The sequence below is a fragment of the Passer domesticus genome, chromosome 3 (genome assembly GCF_036417665.1).
Source record: "Passer domesticus isolate bPasDom1 chromosome 3, bPasDom1.hap1, whole genome shotgun sequence".
Lineage (NCBI taxonomy): Eukaryota > Metazoa > Chordata > Aves > Passeriformes > Passeridae > Passer > Passer domesticus.
Window position 1 is genome coordinate 96,691,127 of NC_087476.1, and position 20,626 is coordinate 96,711,752.

The 20,626-nt window shown below is 38.8% G+C and overlaps 1 long non-coding RNA gene across 2 annotated transcripts in view; it reads left to right on the forward strand.

Moving 5' to 3' along the window:
* Positions 1-480: 480 nt before the first annotated feature.
* Positions 481-20,626, forward strand: part of LOC135298204 (uncharacterized) — a 30,000-nt gene continuing 9,854 nt past the window's right edge. Inside the window, exon 1 of one of the 2 annotated variants that reach the window (XR_010360214.1) lies at positions 481-528. This is a non-coding gene — a long non-coding RNA (uncharacterized LOC135298204). The remainder of the gene's footprint in view (positions 529-20,626) is intronic. The other variant, XR_010360213.1, reaches the window with a different exon arrangement.

Below are 20,626 nucleotides of genomic sequence, written 5' to 3' on the forward strand. Positions count from 1 at the left end.
AATTTTATAGAATTGGGGAACTTTTTGCCATAGGTGCTTCCTCCTCTTCTACACTTAGTCATAAAATGCTTCTTGGAGCCACACCAGAACATGAATGATCATATTGCATAAGGCAAAATACTGCCAATATTTTTATCACTTTACTTGTGTTCAAAGCATATCAAGCATACTAATTAAGTCATTCTACAGAGAAGCTGTAAAACAACCCAATGCACTTACAATCTGTCTTATTATAGCATACAGTGGGTCAACCAGACAATAAACAAGGAAAGATCAATTGTAGCTGTTGGGAGTATTGGATAAGGCTTATGTTCAGGCTTGGATAAAGTTCTGGGGCATTGACATTTTTCCAGGAATTCATTAGGCTAAGTTCCATGCAGGAGTCAGTTGAGCAGCTTCACAGAAATCAGCTCTCAGCAGCAGCCAATGGAGCCAGGCAATATAATGGACCTTTAGCTCAGGTGTGCCTCTAACTACTGAGTCTGGGAGTGCAGTAATCAGGCAGTGCTGCAGGAAAGCACACAGTCAGTAAGTAGAGCTTTTAGCAACAATTTTTCTGGGCAGTCATCTGGTCACAAGGGGTGCAGTGGTGTTTCTGTGTTTATGCCTTGTGTTATAGGTGTGGCTGAGGACATGTGGCAGGGGCTCATGAAGCAGCTGGTACTGTCTGCCTATGGCTAGGCACTGTTTAGCTAGAGGAGTGATACAAGCTCCCAGCAACAGGGGAACATTATTACCTTTCCTAGGAATTTCTAAAAAACTGTTAGATTAATTAGCTTGCTAACAGGAGGTGAAGAGCATTATCCTTTACAGCTGAACACATGACACTGACTTGTAAATTGCAAGTTTTTGCCTTTTTAAGGAAACAAGACTTAATGTACTAAATGTGAGCTCAGTTCCCCTACGTGACTTAAACTCACTAGGGAATGGTGAGTAAGTGTGCTGGGGAGTAGGCTCAAGGCACTGAAATGAATTCTTAAATAAAATAAAAAATTGTGGGAGCTTTCTCAGCTCCAAATTCCAGGTGGAAGAGAAATCCTTTATGCTGCTAATTCCCATAATGTGTCACATACACATATATGTAGAATGTTCCTAACAGAGCTGGCACCAGGGACACAAGAATCCCATGCAGTGTAGCAGTCTGGAAGAGCCCAACCTTTGTTTGCCCCTGGGCTCCTGGGATGACTTATGTGCCTGTCCAGTGAACTGTTGTTGGAACTGAACTGGAATAACTTTGGATTTGTTGAGGAACCAAGGTAGGGAGGCATTTTTTTCAGGTCAGTTAGGACCAAAACTTTCTATTTTGGCATCTTCTTGGAGTTTTAGGTTCACCTAATAAAGATTCATGCAGGGAGGAGAACAGTGGTTGACTCTACTCTCTTTTGCTAGCCAAATGAGCAATTTTCCCTAGTCCTCTTCCAAAAGTAGGCTAGCCTCAGCCCAAATTATTCTTACAATAGCTATATCTTTAGAGACTAATCTTAGTTATAAGTGAAGGTGAGAGAGTTAATGCCTTTGAGGAAGAAGTAAAGGAGTAGAAAAACATGCTTTCATGTAGAAGGTGATCTGAGTAACCAGTTACTCAACTGCTCTGCCCCTTACTCTCCTACATGCAAGTGCACTTTCTTTATGCCTTTGCCACCTGGCTGCTGAAGGCTTGCAGCACACCTTCAATGGATAGTTTGCAGTTCTGATGACTTCTTATATAATTTGAGAATTAAATGTCTTTCAAAACTCTGGCTTACAATATTATAATTCTTCAGTCTTCTCCCTCTTGTCTGCTCCAACACCTTGCAGTGTATAACTGTAAGCAATTTCACCCACAACCTTGCAGTGTATAACTGTAAGCAATGTCACCCACATCCTATTCCAGCTACCAGGGAATAATCTGCTCATTTCCTCAATTTGCCCAGTGGAAACACTGGTAGTGTTTCTTGACAACAGTTCTGCTGTTGTGCCTGGAGTTACCCACCCTGACAGCAGCTGTGTCCTGGCCAAAGAACCAATGTCAAAGGCTAAGGGGAGTCTGAAAGCTGAGGAGCTAAAATATGACTCTGAAACATGATTGTGAAAATAACACCTTCTCACCAAATATTTTGCCACTTGTTGGGATTGAATAAGGTAGCTAAGGTTTGTTCTGGAGGTCATCTGCTCAAATAGGGGCCACCTAGAGTGCACTACCTAGGACCATTCCAAATGGCTTTAGAACATCTCCAGGGATGGAGTCCCTATGACATTTCTGGGCAACTTGTACTACAACCTGGACATCTTCACAGTAAAAGTGTTTCCTGATGCTCAGATGGAGCTTCCAGTGTTTCAGTTTGTGCCCATTGCTTTTTGTCCTCTACCTGGGCACCACTGAAAAAGAGTCTTTTTTTTAAATTTAGTCTTCTCTGACTTCACTTGTAAAATTTGAGAAAGATGTCCAGAAAGTGAATTATCTGAGATATCAAGATGTTCAGTAGGATTTATCTTAAAATACCTTGTCTGAGACTAGACATTTCCTCCGCATTGAAAGCAATTCAGAGTGAAGGCTTCACCATCTTCAGCACCCTTCACTGCACTAGTACTAAGAGATAAGGGTTGTAATGTCTTCAATATCACCGTTAAGAAATACACTGTTATTGTGTGGGTTCTTGGATACATCATCTCCTAATGAGTTTTATATTCTCTCTCATACTCAAAGCGTAAAACTCAGTAAGCAGTCTGAACTTGCCCAGTACTGCTTTCCCACAATAACCGCTGCATGTCAAAACTTTGTTTTAAAAAGGTTTTTGCCTGCTCTCACAGTGATTTTCTTACCTTTCTCTGCATTTTAAATACACGCTTTGAGGTTTGAAGCACTCATTGTTTTGTGAAGGGACTGGGTCCTGCCTGGCTTTTGCTTCTGCTGTTATATCCAGCCTTGTTTCTGCCTGCTCCTTATCCAGAGTGGCTGGGACCTGGCATCTCTCATGACTGGCTTATGCTTGGTGTTTTTTTCAGGCAAGATCTGTTTTCTGTCAAATTCACTGTGTGTCATTAGCCATGGTGAAACGCCAAGGTCAAATCTCTCCCCATATATTTTGTCTATCATATAATCCTCTTTTGAGAAAGCACTATTACACTGATTAAGGGGTTATACAATGCTCATAAATCATCAGTTTCTCTGTTTGCACTTGATAAATTGTTCTTGGCCATCACTGAAGGGGCAGATGGACTGCCAAGAGCAAAACACCCATCCTGAAGGCAGCATCTAAGGCAGCATGGAGTTGAAAGTGGCCAAAATCATAATTCATGCAAAATATCCTTCTTGGATGCTTCAGCTCTTGTAGCTACTCCTACAAGGCTGCCAGTTGCTTAACTGTAACTACCAATGCATATCTTGCTAAATCAAGCTCCAGAAGAGGCAGCCTACTGGGGACTGGAGGGAACCTCTAATGTATCTTTCTCTGGCAGCTCTGTGAGCAGGCCAGCCAGGCTGACAATAGACCAGCAGACTTGCTCACTCTTGTGTGCATGCACAACAAATAAAATATGTTCTGGTAGTCCTGCAAGAGGAAAATTCAGTCTTTTGCATCCTTTTCCTTTTTTACCCTAGTACATATTACTCCAGGCATAGCAAACAACTCTAATATTATTCTCAAAGGCAGAAAAATGAATACCAAAGAATATTGGGAGTGATATGAAAAAGTTTTTCTATGGCCCTTTCTTGTGAATTACAGGGTTCCTGATTATTTAGCAGATGAAAGAAACATAACTTTATTCCCAGCCTCTTTCTGTAAGTAATTTTTATTAAGTGAAAGTAATATTTTCAGGAAACAGTATAAGATCCTTCCTCTTCCTCTCCTTTTAAAATAGTATAGGTAAGAGTTTAGATCCTCCACAAAATATTTCAAACCAAATAATTCTCTTATATTTCATGACTACCCTTGTCCAAGTCTTTTTATGCTATCTAAATCTAGGATTCAGGCAAAGTGAAAACCTTTTATAAGGGGTTCTTCAGGTTTTTTCATTTGTCTTCTGCTAAGCTTCAGTATTGTTCCTTTCCTCACTTTCTGGACTAAAAGTTTAACATTAATCCATGTACCCTTCATCACAGAAACAAATATTCTGGGGGTTTTGTCCATCGCACCTGATCAGAGTGGTATCAATGAATATTGCAACAGACTGCTTTCTAGCTTTGCTTGTTTTCTGTATAAAGCACCTCTGTTTTTCCTTCCAAGCACTCAAATTCTCACTCTAATATTAAAAAAAACATAGCAGTAGGACAAGAAAAAGACATCTTACACTATCAATATCTCATCTAGGTTCCAGTGGCTAGGCTGTTTATTCATGTACATCTCCACTGGGGGAAAACCCAAATATGAATCATGGCAGGACAAAGGCAGTGATATAAAGAATGCATGTCCAGTATGATGCCTAGTATGGTTGCAGCAAGAATTCTTTTTTCTGTCGTTTGCTCAGAAGATTTTTGATTTCACAGTTCAAATATGAGAATATGGCTTTTTGAAACAGAATTTCAGATTTTAATGAACAGCAAACTGCTGCATGCAGCTCTGCAGTTGTTTCCAATTTCACCTAAACTAACTCACCAATACATCCCAGATGTTATTTGGTTTCTTGCTGAACTCTGCTGGTTTTTCACATGAAGGTGCTTTGCAGCATAATCTCATGTCTTAATATGATGCCTATTAGGAGCTGTACTTTTATAGAATCTCTTTGGAATATAGGTGAAATCAGGTTTATGAGGACAGCTTTTAAGTGAAGTTGAGATTCCAGTGGATTGAGTTTGGGTGCACATTTTAGAAACAAAAGAAAGACTTAGTCCTTGTTATAGTTTAATACACCAGAATATTTATTATCAGTTTGCTAGATTATACCACTAAACAGAAAAGACCCAAGAAAAATCTCTATCTGTTGATGCATGGAGATACTGTGGATGTTCAGGATGCATATATAAACAGGTAATGCCATAACAGTTCAGTATTCCAGTCTATGCTAAACCACATTGTTTCCCTTTGTAGGGAAATCCACTGATAGACCTACTTAGGCAGTTGCTTCAATATTTATATTTACTTCTGTCAATTTGCTCAATTTGCTCAGTACTCTAACAGTGGATATAAATAATCTGAACTTTGCAGATGTCCTTCAATTTTTATTAGTTTAAGTGGAAAAAATGAGGCAGACCTGAGTGATGATAAAGAGTGCTGCCTCTGGTGACCCACTTTTGTTTCTCTAACCCTATAACAACACTAATGTGTCTGGCAATCCACGAAGGGGTAGTTCCAAAAAGATGTGCAGAATTTCTGGATCTGCTTGTCCAAATTCTTCCTTTGTTCATCTATCTGACAATCTAAGATCTGTACCTCAGGAGAGATCTTCCTATTAATGGAGCTCTAGAGTCCAGTCTATTCTCACTTCTAGGGTCACTCTGAGCCCTGCATGCTGCCATTAACAAAGTCAGGAAAGTGTTATAATAGCTGAGATGGTCAATGTTTTTAAGAGATGAAAGAATCGTGTACACTTATATTCTGCTAAATGCCTTTGAGAAACCAAAATGCTCTGCCCAAAACTCTGCTTTGAGAGTCATTCTTCCAAAAGAGAACCTGAGAACAAAGCATCATTCTATCCCAAGGGATATGCTGTGCTTCTGGTCTTTGTTTAAGCTTGCTTGGTGTTTGCACTGAAAGGAAAGGAAGAAGCAGTGCGTGCAATTCTGGGTTGGCTTTCCGTGTTAATATCTGCAGCAGTGACTAATGTCTGTTGTCACATATTCCCACAAGGAATAACATCCTAGACAGTGAACTCTCAGAAAGTACCAGGAAGCTTTTGGCATTCCTGTTCAAAGAATGGCATTTTCTGTATTAACAGTGAATATAACATCCCTGTATTTCAATTCTTTCAGTCTGGAAATAGTTAAATGAGCCTAGAACTGCTGAGTGTTTGCAGACTTGTACTTTGTACCCAAGTACTATCAGTCCACTGAGATTTAAGATTGTTTTGAACACATCTGTCAGCATGTTCAGATGAGTGTTAACTGGGTATATTCAAGGCAATATTACTGATCCATTTTTGTGAGAGTTGAATCAAGCTTCAAAGGCAAAAGAGAATAACCAGTATTTTCCCCTCAGTTCACAAAAGCTGATGAATAAATTGTCAGGTGGAAAACTTCTGCATTTTCCTCACTAGAAATTTGCTCTCCATTTTATAATATAATTTTCATATTTTCTTCACATTAACATTCTATATTAACATTCAATAACGGTCTATATGTATGATAGTGACTTCTAATTCAAGCACATGACCTTCCTCCATTCCACGCTTCATTTCTAGAAATTTCTGGGAACTGTCAATTCTTCCTCTGTTGATAGCATCTTTACTGTATCACTGTTGTCTCAGGCTTGAGAAAATGATGCTAGGGATGCTGAACAGGTGATTGGAATTGTTTTCTCTTTTAGCTACGTGGCTCCTAAAAAGGCTGGCTGATCCACAGAATAGCACATATACACATGGGTGTGCAAGGTATATTAATCTATGGAGAGGAAGGCTGTAGTCCAAGGTTTTCTTTTTCATTATTGACACTTCAAGAGACTTTCTAAGCCTTTGAACGTAGCAATGATATTAAATTTGACTTATTATTATTTTATGTTACTATTATTCCAGAATATCACACTACTTTGTAATATTTCAAAGTTGTGCAGGTGGATCTGGGCAATCCCAAGCATGAACACAGGCTTAGTGAAGAATGGATTGAGAGTTGCCCTGAGGATGAATACTTGGAGGTGTTGGCTGATGAGAAGCTCAGCTTGGCCCATCAGTGTGCACCTGCAGCACAGAAAACCAACTACCTCCTGGGCTGCACCAAGAGCAGTGTGACAAGCAGGCCAAGGGAGGGGATTTATTTTGCCCCTCTACTCTGCCTTTGTGACACCCTATGTAAAATCTGGCATCCCAGATAAGGAGCATGTAGACCTATTTTAGTGGGTATGGAGAGGGGCCACAAAGATGATCAGACAGCTGGAACATCTTTGCTAGAAAAACAGGGTGAGAGAGCTGGGGCTCTTCCTACCAGAGGACAGAAATATCCAGGGAGACCTTAGAGCACCTTTCAGTACCTAAATGGGGCTACAAGAGAGCTGGAGAAGAGGTTTTACCCAGAGCATGTAGAGTTAGGATAAGGGGTAATGGCTTTAAACTGAAAGAGTGTAATTTTAGATTACATATTACTGGAACAGGATGCCCAGAGAAGTTCTGGAAGAACCAGCCCTGGCAGAGTTCTAAGCCAGTTTGGATGGGGCTCTGAGCATCCTCCTCTAGTTGAAAGTGTCCCTGCCTATGGCAGAGGTGTTGAAACTACATGACCTTAAGTCCTCTTCCAAACCAAACCATTCAATAATTCTAAAATACTTTTCTTAATTCAAAGAGGCTCATTTGTAAGCTCAGTTTGAGATAGGATAGTCCCTCAACATTTTTTTTTGAAACAAAATTACCTTGGAACACTCCTTTCTGATCTTCTCTTATAATGACAAAGCTTAAGTGAGCTTAAGGTTGTGCTCAGGTCTGCTGGGATGGATACAGAAGAGAGATGGATGATTTTCTGTTAAAAAAGAGGTGGAATCATGCTGATCTGCAGGTTTTGTACTCTTTTAAAAGGATGAGAGTGCTGGGAGTAAATTTAGGACATAATATTAGGATAAAAATTCAAACAAATTTATCTCATCTTGTTTGCAAGATCTTTTTATTAAATTCAGCAAGAGAAAAATATTCCTCTTTTCCCCCAGAGGACTTTTTTCAAAACATTTATATAGCCCTGTGACATTTACACAGTGCTCCACACTGCTGACATGCTTCTTACCTGGGTGAGTGGAGACGAGAGAAATACATGGATGATGAGCTATTATGGATAAAAAGGAAAGAGAGAAATGAAGCAGAAGGATTAGGGAGGAGCACTGGACTATGAGTAAACCAGGGCTGAACCTGGAGGGAAGTTATTGCAGAACACAAGAGAGAAAAGTTAAATGACTCGTGTCTGCCAATACTTTGGGAAAGAATGAGAAAGCAGAACAACAAAGCAGCATAAACAGGGGGAAGAGCAGATGTCTAATTAACCTAATTTTTTTTAGAGTGAAATAATTCCTAAATGTTCCTGTAGAAGTGTGAGCCATTTGTCAGGAGCACTGCTGGTTAAATTAATGTTGCAGTGACTCTATGTTTAAAGACAATAGAGGCTCAGTTATCATTTCACATACACCCACGTAAATCAGAATTTCATGCTATGATAAAAACCATCCAGGGAAAGACAGCAATCCCCAGGTCTGTGCTGCATAGAAAATACTTCCACCCTGCAAGGATTAAGAGTGTGGTCTCTGCTGTATACAGACACAGAGTGCAGGAGGAAAATATCACCAATCCTGTAACCTATCTTCTGCTACACCCAAAACTATAAAAGTGTTTTAAGCTTAGACTAGATCAAAAGCCCTGTTCTATTAAGTGAGGTGATGGCTCGGTGTAAGGAATTTCTAGAGAGCACCTTATATATGTAGACTTCACACATTTATGATATATAGTGTAATATGTAAATTATAATGGAAGTTCTCTGGCCATTTTCATATGCAGAATTCAACTTAAATTCTGAATATTCACCTCCATTAAAAGCTGCCCTAGTATCAGATAATGCTGCCAACCTACACAGGTTGATGATATAGTCAAAACTTTTGTGTTAAAGGTGGACTGCAAAAGATATATTTGTATCATAGGTCCATGGGAGCAGCATTCAAAAGTTGGTTGCAGTCATGCAGTTGGCTGCCTGCCATTTGTAATTTTATTGGATTTTATTGTGTTGCATTCCTTGCATGAAAACCTTTCTCTTGGATGTCTTTACACCAAAAGTCAGTGAGGTTATTAAACCCCCATTAATTTCCAAAATCTTCATGGTACTCCAGATGGAAATTTAACTTTCCTCTTTCACAGAGCAAGGCAATCTGTTTACGTTATTACATAAGGATCTGTGGAAAGTTAGACAAAGCATTTGATTTTTCTCCTTCAAGGTTTTTGTCTCCAAGGGCTATTTTGTCATATTTTGAGAGCTTCCAAAATTTTAGGACTCTTTGCTGGATTTTGTTACTTTGGCTCAGAGATCCTATTTAAAAGAAAATGGAAAAAACTTATTAAATTATTGAAATGGATGTGTCTATTGGTTTGAGACTTAGGGAAAAAATAATTTCTATACATAACTTCAGGTCCCTCTTCCCTCCCCTCTGTCCCCCAAGAATAGCTATTATATAAAACCAGAAAAGCTATTTTCTGAAGACCTGGGACAGATATACTATAGAAGCCAGTGGTGTTGTTCCCAGATGGACCCAAGATTCATGATTCTAATGTAAAAAAGTCTTGTGCTGGAGAACTTTAATAAAGATCCAGTTGCCTAAAACTCTACAGAGACAGATTTGGAGTTTCAAAGCAGCACATTGCCTACATGAAAAGTGGTCTCTAGTAACATGAAGATGGGACTAAATAAATTGCCCAGTGGAAAAGGACTTGGGGGTGCTGGTCAACAGTGGCTGAACATGAGCCAGCTTGTGCCAAGCTGATCAAGAAGGCCAATGGCATCCTGGCCTGTACCAAAAATAGTGTGGCCAGCAGGACCAGGGCAGTGATTGTTCCCTTGCAGTCTGCACTGGTGAGGTCACACCTCGAGTCCTGTGTCCAGTTCTGGGCACGTCACTACAATAAAGACATTGAAGTGGTGGAGAAGGTCCTAGTCCTTCTCTGGTCCTTCCAGAGAAGGATAGCGAAGCTGCTGAAAGATTTGGAATCCAAGAATTATGAGGAGTAGATGAGGGATCCCGGTCATTTAGCCTGGAAAAAGGAAGCTGAGTGGAGACCTTAGTGCTCTCTGCAAGTGTCTGAAAGGAGATTGTGACAGATGGGGGTCAGCTTCTCCCTTCCCAGCTATTGGTAGGACAAGGGGAAATGTCCTCAAGTGGCGCCAGTGAATTTCAGGTTGGATATTAGAAAAAATGTCTTCATTGAAAGAGTGGTTAAACATTGGAACAGGCTCCCCAGGAAAGTGAAGCATTTGCTATCCCTGGAAGTGTTAAAAAATGAATAGAGGTGACACTTTTTGTGTGTGTCTTAGTGGACCATGTTTGGTCAAAGGTTGGACTTAATTATCTTGGAGGTCTTTCAATGGTTCTATGACAGTTTTTTTCTTAAGAACACTAAAAATTTCAAATGAATGATTTTTTTAAAAATTATTCATTCTTTTTTATAGAGGACCTTAAAAAGTCCAGCATCACAGAGATCAAGGCCAAAACTGTCTGTGTGAGATGGTGTCTGGGTAGCATTATTTGAGATCATAGACATTTGCAGGTGCATGATAGTCAAGGACAACATGCTCCTCATAATTTTGGCTGAGATGACAGTATGATGTGTGGCCATTCACATATGTGTACAGGATTTGAATTATCTGGTTTTCTCCCACCCAGCCTAAGCAGGCACAAGTTTTTGAGAGTTGCCATGCAGAATACCAGCCCAAAAGCTGCCAACCCTCTTTATATATGGTCAGGAGATTAAGTATAGGGTACCAAATAATAACTCAAGAAGGTTGATGCTTACATTTGTGAAAGCTAACTCTTGTGCAAAAGTGTCTTCATGACTACAGACAGTGAAAGGACAGGAAGTAGCTTTTTTTCCCTCTAAAGGAAGATATGCAGCAATGCTACAGCTCAGTTCGTTGCACATATCCTAAAGCAAGAAGAGATGTGATTTGGTATTGTAATTCCTGAAAGCATAAAGTAATCTTTTACTCCCCCTGGGCACTGCCACATTTTTCTATTCCTCTTGCTGACTCACATTAAACAAAGCACCAAATAAAATTCATGATCTGACCAAACAGCCTCTCTCTGTCTAAGGAAAGACCTCCATACTAGGATCCAAAAAGCGCTAAGGAGGGAGGGAATTTATGGAAAGAATATCTGCCTCATTAAGGATGATTAATGTGAAGGAAGAGCTCATTTATCTGGAAGGCAGTGTTGGAGCAGAGTCTGTGAGCAAGATGGGAAAATATTTGGCTGGAACAAAAAAAAAAAAAAGTCACTGCAGAAGGAAAAGGGAACAGAAAAAAACTTTCATGCTTATCAAAGAAGCAGCAGGACCAGGTGCCTTTCTATCTTCTGCAGAAGAATTGTCTTTCAAAAAAAAAAAAAAGAAAAAAAGAAAACACTAAATGTCTTAGAGTCTTGTGGTGCCTTTGACCTCCATCTCCAGTTGAATAAATGCAAAGCATTCCCCTTCTCTGTGACAGATGATAGGTGAAAGAGATATTTTGAACACACTGCCTCTTTGTGTTATCTCGCCCTTGCTTACACGTGCCCAGTTTGACAGTGAGCCTGCAGTAAGTGCTGGTAGCAGACAGGGTTTCCCAGTCGCCTCATTATTGGAAATAAGATACAGAAGAGGCAATGACAATCTACTCTGTATATCTGGGTTCATCTGATGTCACTGATGTTTAAGAACCAATACATTGTCAGGTGTGGTTGAAAAAGAATGCTATGTCCTGATAATTCCTTGGTTGTTATTTGTACTGAAATATTCTTGGGGGAGTCTGTGCAAATGCCCTCCAGGTGTCCTGGAGTATAGCAGCACACAGTGGTTAGAATAACCGCTTTATTTGTGGGACATCTCATAACTTTGATCTCCAAAGGTTCAGCAATAAATCTTAAACTATGAAGAGGAATCCAGGAGCTGTGTCCAGGATGCTTTGTCTCCTCTATCTGTCTTTGTGCTGCTGAGTTGCTGGTGGCTCTTTTTAAATGAGTGTTGCTTGTTAAAGTAACCTAAAGCTACTGGTCTCTTGATCAAAAACATAGAAAATCTTTTTTGCGGGGTGACCCATGATTGAAAGAGGTCATCCATGGAAGTTGAATATTGAATGGTTTAGCCAAAGGAACTTAAATAATCTAGGGAATTTTCAAAGGAGAACTAAACTGTATTAGTATGGATGAAAAGGTCTTAAATTGGTGGGTATATAACTGAAATGATTCAAATGTCAGTGTTGTCTTGAGCATCTGTAAACTTCATCTGTATCTATTCCTTAGGAAGTTTTTGCACAAGCACAGTTTTGATGAAATACCCAGGGACCCAACATCCAGATGCAATTCAGTCAGATTCAGCATAAGGGTCACAGTGAATCTGGTGAGGCTACTCTAGAAATGAACCTGATCTGATCTGATCTGTTCAAGTTACTTTTAGGAAAAAAATAATCAGAGTCATTGTGTGGGAGCAATTTGTGATGTTGCTGCTCTACAAGCCTTTTGCTAGTATCTGTCATGTGTCACCATCTCTTACCTGGAAGAGGGCAAAGCCAGTGACTTGGAAAAAAATTAAGAAGCATTTTACAATTAAAAAAGCATGGTTACTGAGGATTTTTTTAGAATGAGATAATTTTTTGTATCAGTATTCAGAATGAAAAATAACTAGAATAGCTAATTGTTTTATAAAAAAATGTAAAGCAAATGTATAAAAACATTATTCAAATATGTAAACCATAAAATGGTTTACTGGAAAAAAATTATAAAGTAGTTTTGACATGCTAATGTGGGTCTTAAATGCCTGTCCTGTTCAGTTTGCATCTCACTACCACTGAAGTGAAGATAGAGAAAAGTTGTGACAGAGGTCTGGTAGAACACAGAGGTGAATTGAAGAGACTTGAGGTCAGCAGACTAAATGCAAATTTGCCTGAGCAGGTCAGAGGTAGCTGTATGGGGCCAAAGGCTTCCAAGTAGTTGTAAATTTGTATCTAAATATGTCAGGAAAATACTAAGAAGATGCTGAAGAACGCTTCTAAAGTGTCCCGAGGAGCTGTACATAAGAGGTTGTATCTCTTGGCTGGGGTTTAGCCAGCTGTTCCTCAGGAGGTGTCTCCAGTTGTGCAGGGCTTCTCTTTCCAGGGAGATTTGACAGTGTCTCTGCCTTTTGCTGGGGGTCACTGTCTGTGAATGCTTTCCTTCCACTTCATTCACTTTCTAATTGCTACCTGAGATATGATTGTTCAGTCATAGACAGCTGTGTCCAGGAGTTTCTGGACACATTAAGATGCCAAGGTTTTTCTCTGGCTGCGTAAACTGTTTCACACAGGCAGCTGTCAGTGTAAAAGGAAATGACAGAGCACGATGCAAGTGAGGACAAAGCCTGTAAGTTTAATACAACCACGCTTATACTGCAACATTCTGCAAGCTCCTAAACTCATGTTGGAAAATATTTCTTGTTTTCCCTCATCTCTCTGATCAGTTGCAGATTTTCAGTAAGTGGAATGTAGCATCCAGGTGTTCCAATGTATCTTCTCTGATGCTGGGCAGCACCAAGATTTTTGGGAAGGTTCCCAGAAACTATGGAGAAGTGATATAATCTTGTGATTTTCTGAATGTTCAGAAACCAACTTTATCCTGAAAGCCACAGATTTCATTTTTTGCAATGTTTTTTTTTTTTTTTCCTTCTTTCTTCTAGATTTCCTTTAAAAATCAGCTGTTATAATCCTGGGTAATTTTTTCAATGGTAAATTTCCCTTTTGAATCCAGTATGAATCTTGGCATGTTGGCAGTGGCCTCCCCAGTCTGATTTCACAATGCTTGACTGATGCTCCTTTTTCTTTTTCCACCTTTCAGCTTCCTTTGTCCAAACTCTGTGAGACAGGGAGACTAGATGCTCCCAGGCCTTTTTCTTCAGTGAGTGCTCTGTTCTATAAATTCTTTTCTTATTGTCACTTGTTTCCCAATCCAAGTATTTTCTATTTTTACTGGATGATAGTTTTTGGTGGTTTTTTTTTCCTAAGCAGTTGCTCATTTTGATCACCATTCTGAGCTTCTTCTAGTTAAGAGATGTCTTATTTGGGTGGCATGGCCATTACACACAGTACTCCAGGGAAGGTTGTGCTGTTACTTGCTGTTCTAAATTCCTTGTCTAACAGAGCCTTAATAGCCTATAGAAGACAAACAAAGGAGCTGAACATTGGAAATGACCCAGAAAGCTGGATCTGAGCACCTTTAAGCTTCAGGGAAATTTGGATTCAGATGAGAGGTTTCTTGGCTTGTACTTGGAGTGTAGTCAGCAATTGCTTCCGTGACTGCTGAACCCAAGCTAAAATTTAGCAGTTTTAAGTATAGCCTCTTTAATCTGATTTGGAAAACTGCCCATCCCTGTGCTAGTCAAAGACTGAGGAATCGAAAAGGTGACCTAAAGCCACCTCTGTCTCCTTAGCTCTTGCAGGGAAGATGAGTGCTGCACTAAAAGAATGATCCATTTGCTTTTCTTTTGCTTGTTGAGCCCTTGCACTGCCTGTAATTCCTGTGTCATGCCAGTCCCCCTGGGCTCTTAGTGATGATGCAGAGTTAGAGGCCTCATGACTACCTGTGCCCAGCCTACTATGAAGAAAGATCCTCTTTTTGAACCTTTGTCTCCATTCATATGTAAGTGAAATGGTCAAGATAAGCCAACATTCGTAACTGGAGATGCTTTATTTTCTTAATGAATAAAATTATCTAGAAGAAACTTGAAGAACCTTCCAGCTGGTACTGCTAAATTTACAGGAACAGGACATTAGGACATTGTAAATGATATGGTAGGGTTGGACTAGTGTGAAATACAAGCTGTCAGAGATGGAAGCTGAAACAAGACTTAAAAATACCTGGATTTTTTGTTAGCTTTTTCAATTGAAGTCCTACAACTCAGGGATGAGGGGAGGTGCTGAACTGACTCTGCTGGGATTTAGCGATAAGATAAAACCTACTTTACAACTCAGACAGAAGTACTGACAGGAGTTTGCTGTTGCCTTCCTCCTGCTCTTGCTTTCCTCCTTTTTCTTGTCCTCTTTGAAAAACATATCGCCTGCTGAGGAGTTGCAATTCTTTGCAAGGTGTCCATATTCTTGTTGCTGTCACTTTCCATATAAGTATCATTCCTTAGGATTGAAAGCTGGGATATCAGAATAATTTAAGGAAGACATAAGAGGAAGTAGAAGGAAAAATGTGGCAAAAGCAATATAAATAGAGTGTTTGCACAGAGGCTTTATACTGTAACACTGCTCCCCTAACTAAAGGGGGGTTGCATTTCTGTCAGCTGGTTTAGTAGGACAGTTTTTCCCTTTTTAGATTACATGAGCCTTGGAGAGGGAAAAAAATGTCTCATGCCATGTTTTTTTATTTCAGTCCTACTGACTGCTGTTACCAAAACAGCTTACAAGGCATCTGGAAGTGGTATTTTTCCTAAATCTCTCTGAAAACTGAAATTATCTCTTTAGGTGAAGCTAATATATTAATTAATTGTTCATATAGCATTTAGGCAGATGGAACATAGATGGATCAAAGTGTAAAAGAGCTTAACAGGGAAAGAAATTGATGGTCCTTTTTTATGCATTAAAAGTCAGACTTTTAATCAAGAAAAAAGTAAAAGAAAAGAATTTATCACTCCTTAACGTTTCCTCCTCTTTGTGCCAAATTCTCTAGTTTATTGCTTGGTACAGACCAATTTTCTTTTTCACAGAAAGGGTTTCTCTAGCCATTCTTTTGTGTCAGGATATCCTCTGGACTTCTGTCCTGCACCCCAATCATCTGGTTACTTTCTACAAGTTTACATTATCAAAAGGTTTTAGGCTCAGAAGAGGGAATCCCCTCCCAGCTCCCCCTCCCAAGTAAACAGTTTAACTGTGTTCATTTTCTTCTGTTTCCCTTGTTTCCAAGAGGTTGAATACCCAATCTCTTTGTTGCAAGGGAAATACCTCCATGGTTTTGTCCTCAGAGGAAGCTGAGATTGCCCATGTAATTATAAAAGTTGTCATGTTGATTCGGGAGAAGGGAAATATTTGAAATAACTTGAAGAAGTGATAGCACCTGGAAAGTTGATGTCCTTGTCACTATGATCTGAGCTGGGTCTGATAGTTCTAGCCTGAATTTGGACTAAAGAATAGGAAGCTGAGGTGAACTTCTGATGTCGCCGCACTCTGTGCTCCATACGTTGCATTACCTCGGGTCTTCTGGCTGAGGTATTTTTTCCTCCTTTCTACTGGATAATTGTGTAACTTGGAAACATTTTTTTGTTGTAGAAACTTGCATTATAACCTTTTCCACTGTAAAACCTCAATGTGGCTTGCAAGCATCATTACATTTTTAGTTTCTTCTTCTCTTTTTCCCTCATTATACTAATTTCAGGAGGAGATGTGAGTTTTGCAAGGGTTAGGAAAAATGTACAAGGTTATGGAATAAAATGTCAATAGTCAGGGACAAAACTTTTAGTTCTTCTTCCCAGCCTCTCACAGCCTTCAGAATAAGATCCTGAAATGTAATATTGAGAGTAAGTTGCAGCCAAGAGAAGTTTTTTTGTGATTTCCACTCTACATAACTAGACACATGATTAAAACTTTTTTCCTAAAGAATAGCATTTCATACATGGCAAATATAAACTTTTTCAAGTAGGATGCAGATATATATAAACTTCTCAGTTTTCTATATGGGAAAGCATATTCACTGTCATACTTGTAATGGATGTCCATAGGAAATTGAGGAAACAGGCTTAGGAGAAAGAAGGAGACAGGAGTAGTCATTTAGTCTATCTACCATTGCCCTGTGGAGCACAATTCACCAAAGTATTAGTTGCAGACACATTTGCTGCAGGTGAATTCCTGTTTTTATTTAGGTCAAATTTGCAAATCTGTCACTGATTCAATATATTGGCAGGTAATGTATGTGTAGATATTTATCTGAAGAAGTCTTTAAATTAATATTTTTGGCCTCTTTTTGCCTGTTACTTTTTTCTCTTGCTGGATATTTGGTAACTCTCTTTCCTGAGTAGTTAACAAGAAATTGAACTCAAAAGTAAACAGTCAGTTGCAGGTAGGATTTTGTAGATGAACCAAAAGATGAATTGAGAATTCACAGGGTGAGAGAATGAGCAAACTTTTCCATAAGTATTGGAACACTTATAAATTCATACCTTATTTCTAAGATCTCATGCAATACAAAATTTTGTATTCATTGTATCCTCAAACTTTTTGTGCCTAGCTATTTGTTGGTTTTTTTTTTAAAGTTCAGCTGTCGTGTTTATAGCATTGTATTGGTTGCTGTCTAAACTGAAGACTGTTTTCCATCCCTTCTGCTTTTTACTGGAGCTTCTTCAATCACCATTGCACTGGTGGGTTACTTAGGAATAAATTTAGCACTGCTTTCCAGGTTTGGGCATCTGTGTGGCCAACATATGTGTTTCCTAGCCATAGTAATGTAAATTAGAAGGCTTGTCTTAATTACACTTGGCATCAGCCTGCAACCATGTAACGTAGGAACAGGTATTTGCAGATGAGTTGTTGTCACTTCACTGCTCCACACCTTTAACCTAAAGCAGACCAGTGAGTGGAGTCTCCAAAATAGATGCATGGTTTTTTACAGTAATTCAGATGTGAAGATATTTATGCATGTTTTGGCAAATTTCCAGAGCCCTACTGAACATTTTCTTTGCCATTCCCTGTGTTAGATGAAAGGCTGGAGTTCACATCTTGGACTATGCAAATAAGTTTGCATTTCCAATGCTACCAGCATTTCTTACCCACAACCTGTAAGGTATGATTTTCTGCCTGGAAGAAGAGAGAAGAATGGGATTGTTATGCAACTTGGTGATTCTCCTCACTGATCAAACACAACCCTGTTTCATGTAATGATGTGTCAAAGCGACAAAATACATTAGAACTAATTTAGTTCTCAGGCTTAAATCATCCCAAAAATAGGTAGTGGTGTTTGGGAAAAATGTATGTATAACAGAAGAAAACTTGTTAATACTTTTAAAGGAAGGAATTTAGCAGTGCTGGGTGGTTTTCTGGTACCAGATGGTCTTAATCTGAAATACATCTTGAAAAAATACTCTTTCTTTGTGGGAAAAGGTCCAACAGCAGTGATCATCTATAGTCTTGTGAGGGTCATGAATGAGTCCCCTAGTATGATATGCAGAAATGAGCCTTTCTGTTTCAGGTGCCTCATATGAGCATATTCTCATACTTGAGATATTTCTCTGTGGTATGTATTATTATAATATTTTTATTAAGGATGCAGGAACTAAGATACCAACTATCATGACAAGATTTGGTAACTGCATTCTCAGGGTAAAAGCAATGAGCTTCTCTCTGCTCTGAAAGTATTTCCCCTAGTTCATTGTATGGGCATGTCAAATAAATGACACTTTGAAGAAACCACCTGATGTAATTATTTTAAATGCATAAACAGGGTTTTTTCTGCAAAGCTAAGCCAAACCTATAACATTCATATGAATTCATATTTAAATAACCCTTTTATTCTTCACTTGGCACAGGAGAGATTGCCTTCCTTGATTGTCATATTTATGTGAATGAATTTTTCTTGAGTTAAGTTCCTGAAGCTGGCCATGAATGCCATCAAGCTGTGTCCATTAATGACAAATTACATGTTGCTGGTGTCTGGTTGCCACTGACACAACTGCCTCTTCTAGGAAATATGAATGTTATGCAATTTACTGGGTTAGGGTTTGATTAACTCTCTTGGCATGGGGGTTGCATTGGCAGCTGGAGGGCAAAATCAGTTGTGTGTACACAGCCCTGCCCTACAGCAGGTACTGGTGCCTCTTGGGACTCATCTTTTGTGCATGTTTTGCATATTGTAAGAGTCCATTGTTAGGCAAAACACAGCCCCTAATTATTCCATTACAAGATTTTTTCCTTTTCAAATGAACAGACTAACTTATTTTAAAACAGTCTTGAAAGCATTCTACTTATATTGTCCTGGGGAGGAAGAAGGGGGAAAGGAACTTAAACTTTGACTACTGACAAACATTGTAGTCTGGTTTTGGTGGTAAGGGAAGCCAGTGAAAGGACAAAAGAAGTCCATAATCTTGATACAATACTGGTAGAGTACAGGCAAAACCAGATGACACTGCTCCAGTGTGCACTTGTGGGGGATGGTGGCCCAAGGAAAAGCAATCCTTTCTCTTGTGCAATATTTAATAGTAAGTTTTCAACTTCTTTTCTGTGGAAATGTACCAGTTACTCCCTGGTGGACTACGTGGTATTTGGCATTTGGTTCTGAGTAAACAGCTCTGCTTGTTTAAATATTTGTTCCTAAGGCTTGGAAATCACTCTGTGTACATTTTTAGTACCTATTCAATGTGGTTTTATACATTAAATGAGACCAAAGATGGTTGAAATGAACTCAGATAAAAATACCTGTGGTTAGTTGCAATATCTCTTATCTCACTTAGGAAACATACAGTCTGCCACTCTCTACTCTTGCTATTGATTTTTCTTCCTCTGTCTAATGGAAGTTTAAAACAAAAATTTGTTTCTACTAAGTATGATAAAAACGGATCAGTGTAATGGTTTCGGAATGGTATTCCTTAATTCAGTGCCCCCATTGAGACTCACCAAAATCACACTGCCTCTGTCTCCTTTGCTCCCCCGACCCCGTTTTTCCCTTCTCCCTTTCCACTGCAGTGGGATGGAGTTGAAGGCTGGAGGCAAAGGTCACCTACTGGCTGAGTGGGTGAGATAAAACAATTTGCTGGAAACAGCAAAGAGATAACAAAATGAACAGTAACAGGACGAATATTAATAACAAAAGATATAAGACACAGAAATTATTTACACAGCCCTCAATAATAAGCCTGTATTGATGGTTTCCTTTCTCCCACCCTGGCAATGACATGAGGTAGTATCAAATAACACTAGGATCTTGGCCACAGCCTTCTGGCCTTCTGGCAATAATAAAAACAAATAAAACCTCTCCTGATTGAAATCAAAACAATCAGAAGAAATAATAATAATAACACCAACAACAATAATAATAATTATTATTATTATTATTACTATTTGTTGTTGTTGTTTTTGTTATTGTTGTTGTTGTAATTGAGGACTTTATATAGCTCTGATCAGAAACATCTTTTTACAAAATGGGGAGCAACTTTATACCGAAGTGAATTGTGAACTTTTTTAAAATAGAGTTTCAGGTTTTTCCACACCCCTGTTCTCGTATATCTAGATAACTTCTAGTTTCTGAGCCCTTTCAGTTAATGAATGAAGACCCAACAAGTATTGAAAACAGTCCTGAATAAATTTTACTGTGAAAAAAATGTAAATAATAAATAGCTGAGACAGAAAATATCCTTTCCCTTAAATGAGTGGTTAGCTGATTTACTGGTGGATAAAGCTGTATATCCTTTCAAAATTCACGTTAAATATATATAAATATATATATATACACACACAAACACACACACACATATATATATATAAAAGAAAGACATATGGATGTATCTATACATATCTATATGTATAGGATTTATACATATTAGGATCTATACATCCTAAATCAAACCTTCATATAAATATGTGGAATATTATATTTGAATGAAACTCTTAGGTGTTCTCTTTACATGAGACTCTAATCCTGCCCAGAAACTTGTCTAATGTAAGGTATTTATGATATCTTGAGGAAGAGCATTTCACCCTCTAAATACATAAATGACAAAAAGTATTACTTTTCTTTTGAGTATTCCACTTTGTTGTGATTCAATGTCCTATTCCTTCTGTACTCTAACTGGGTAATAGTTTTCCTGCTGTACCGATTCTAAACAAGTTATT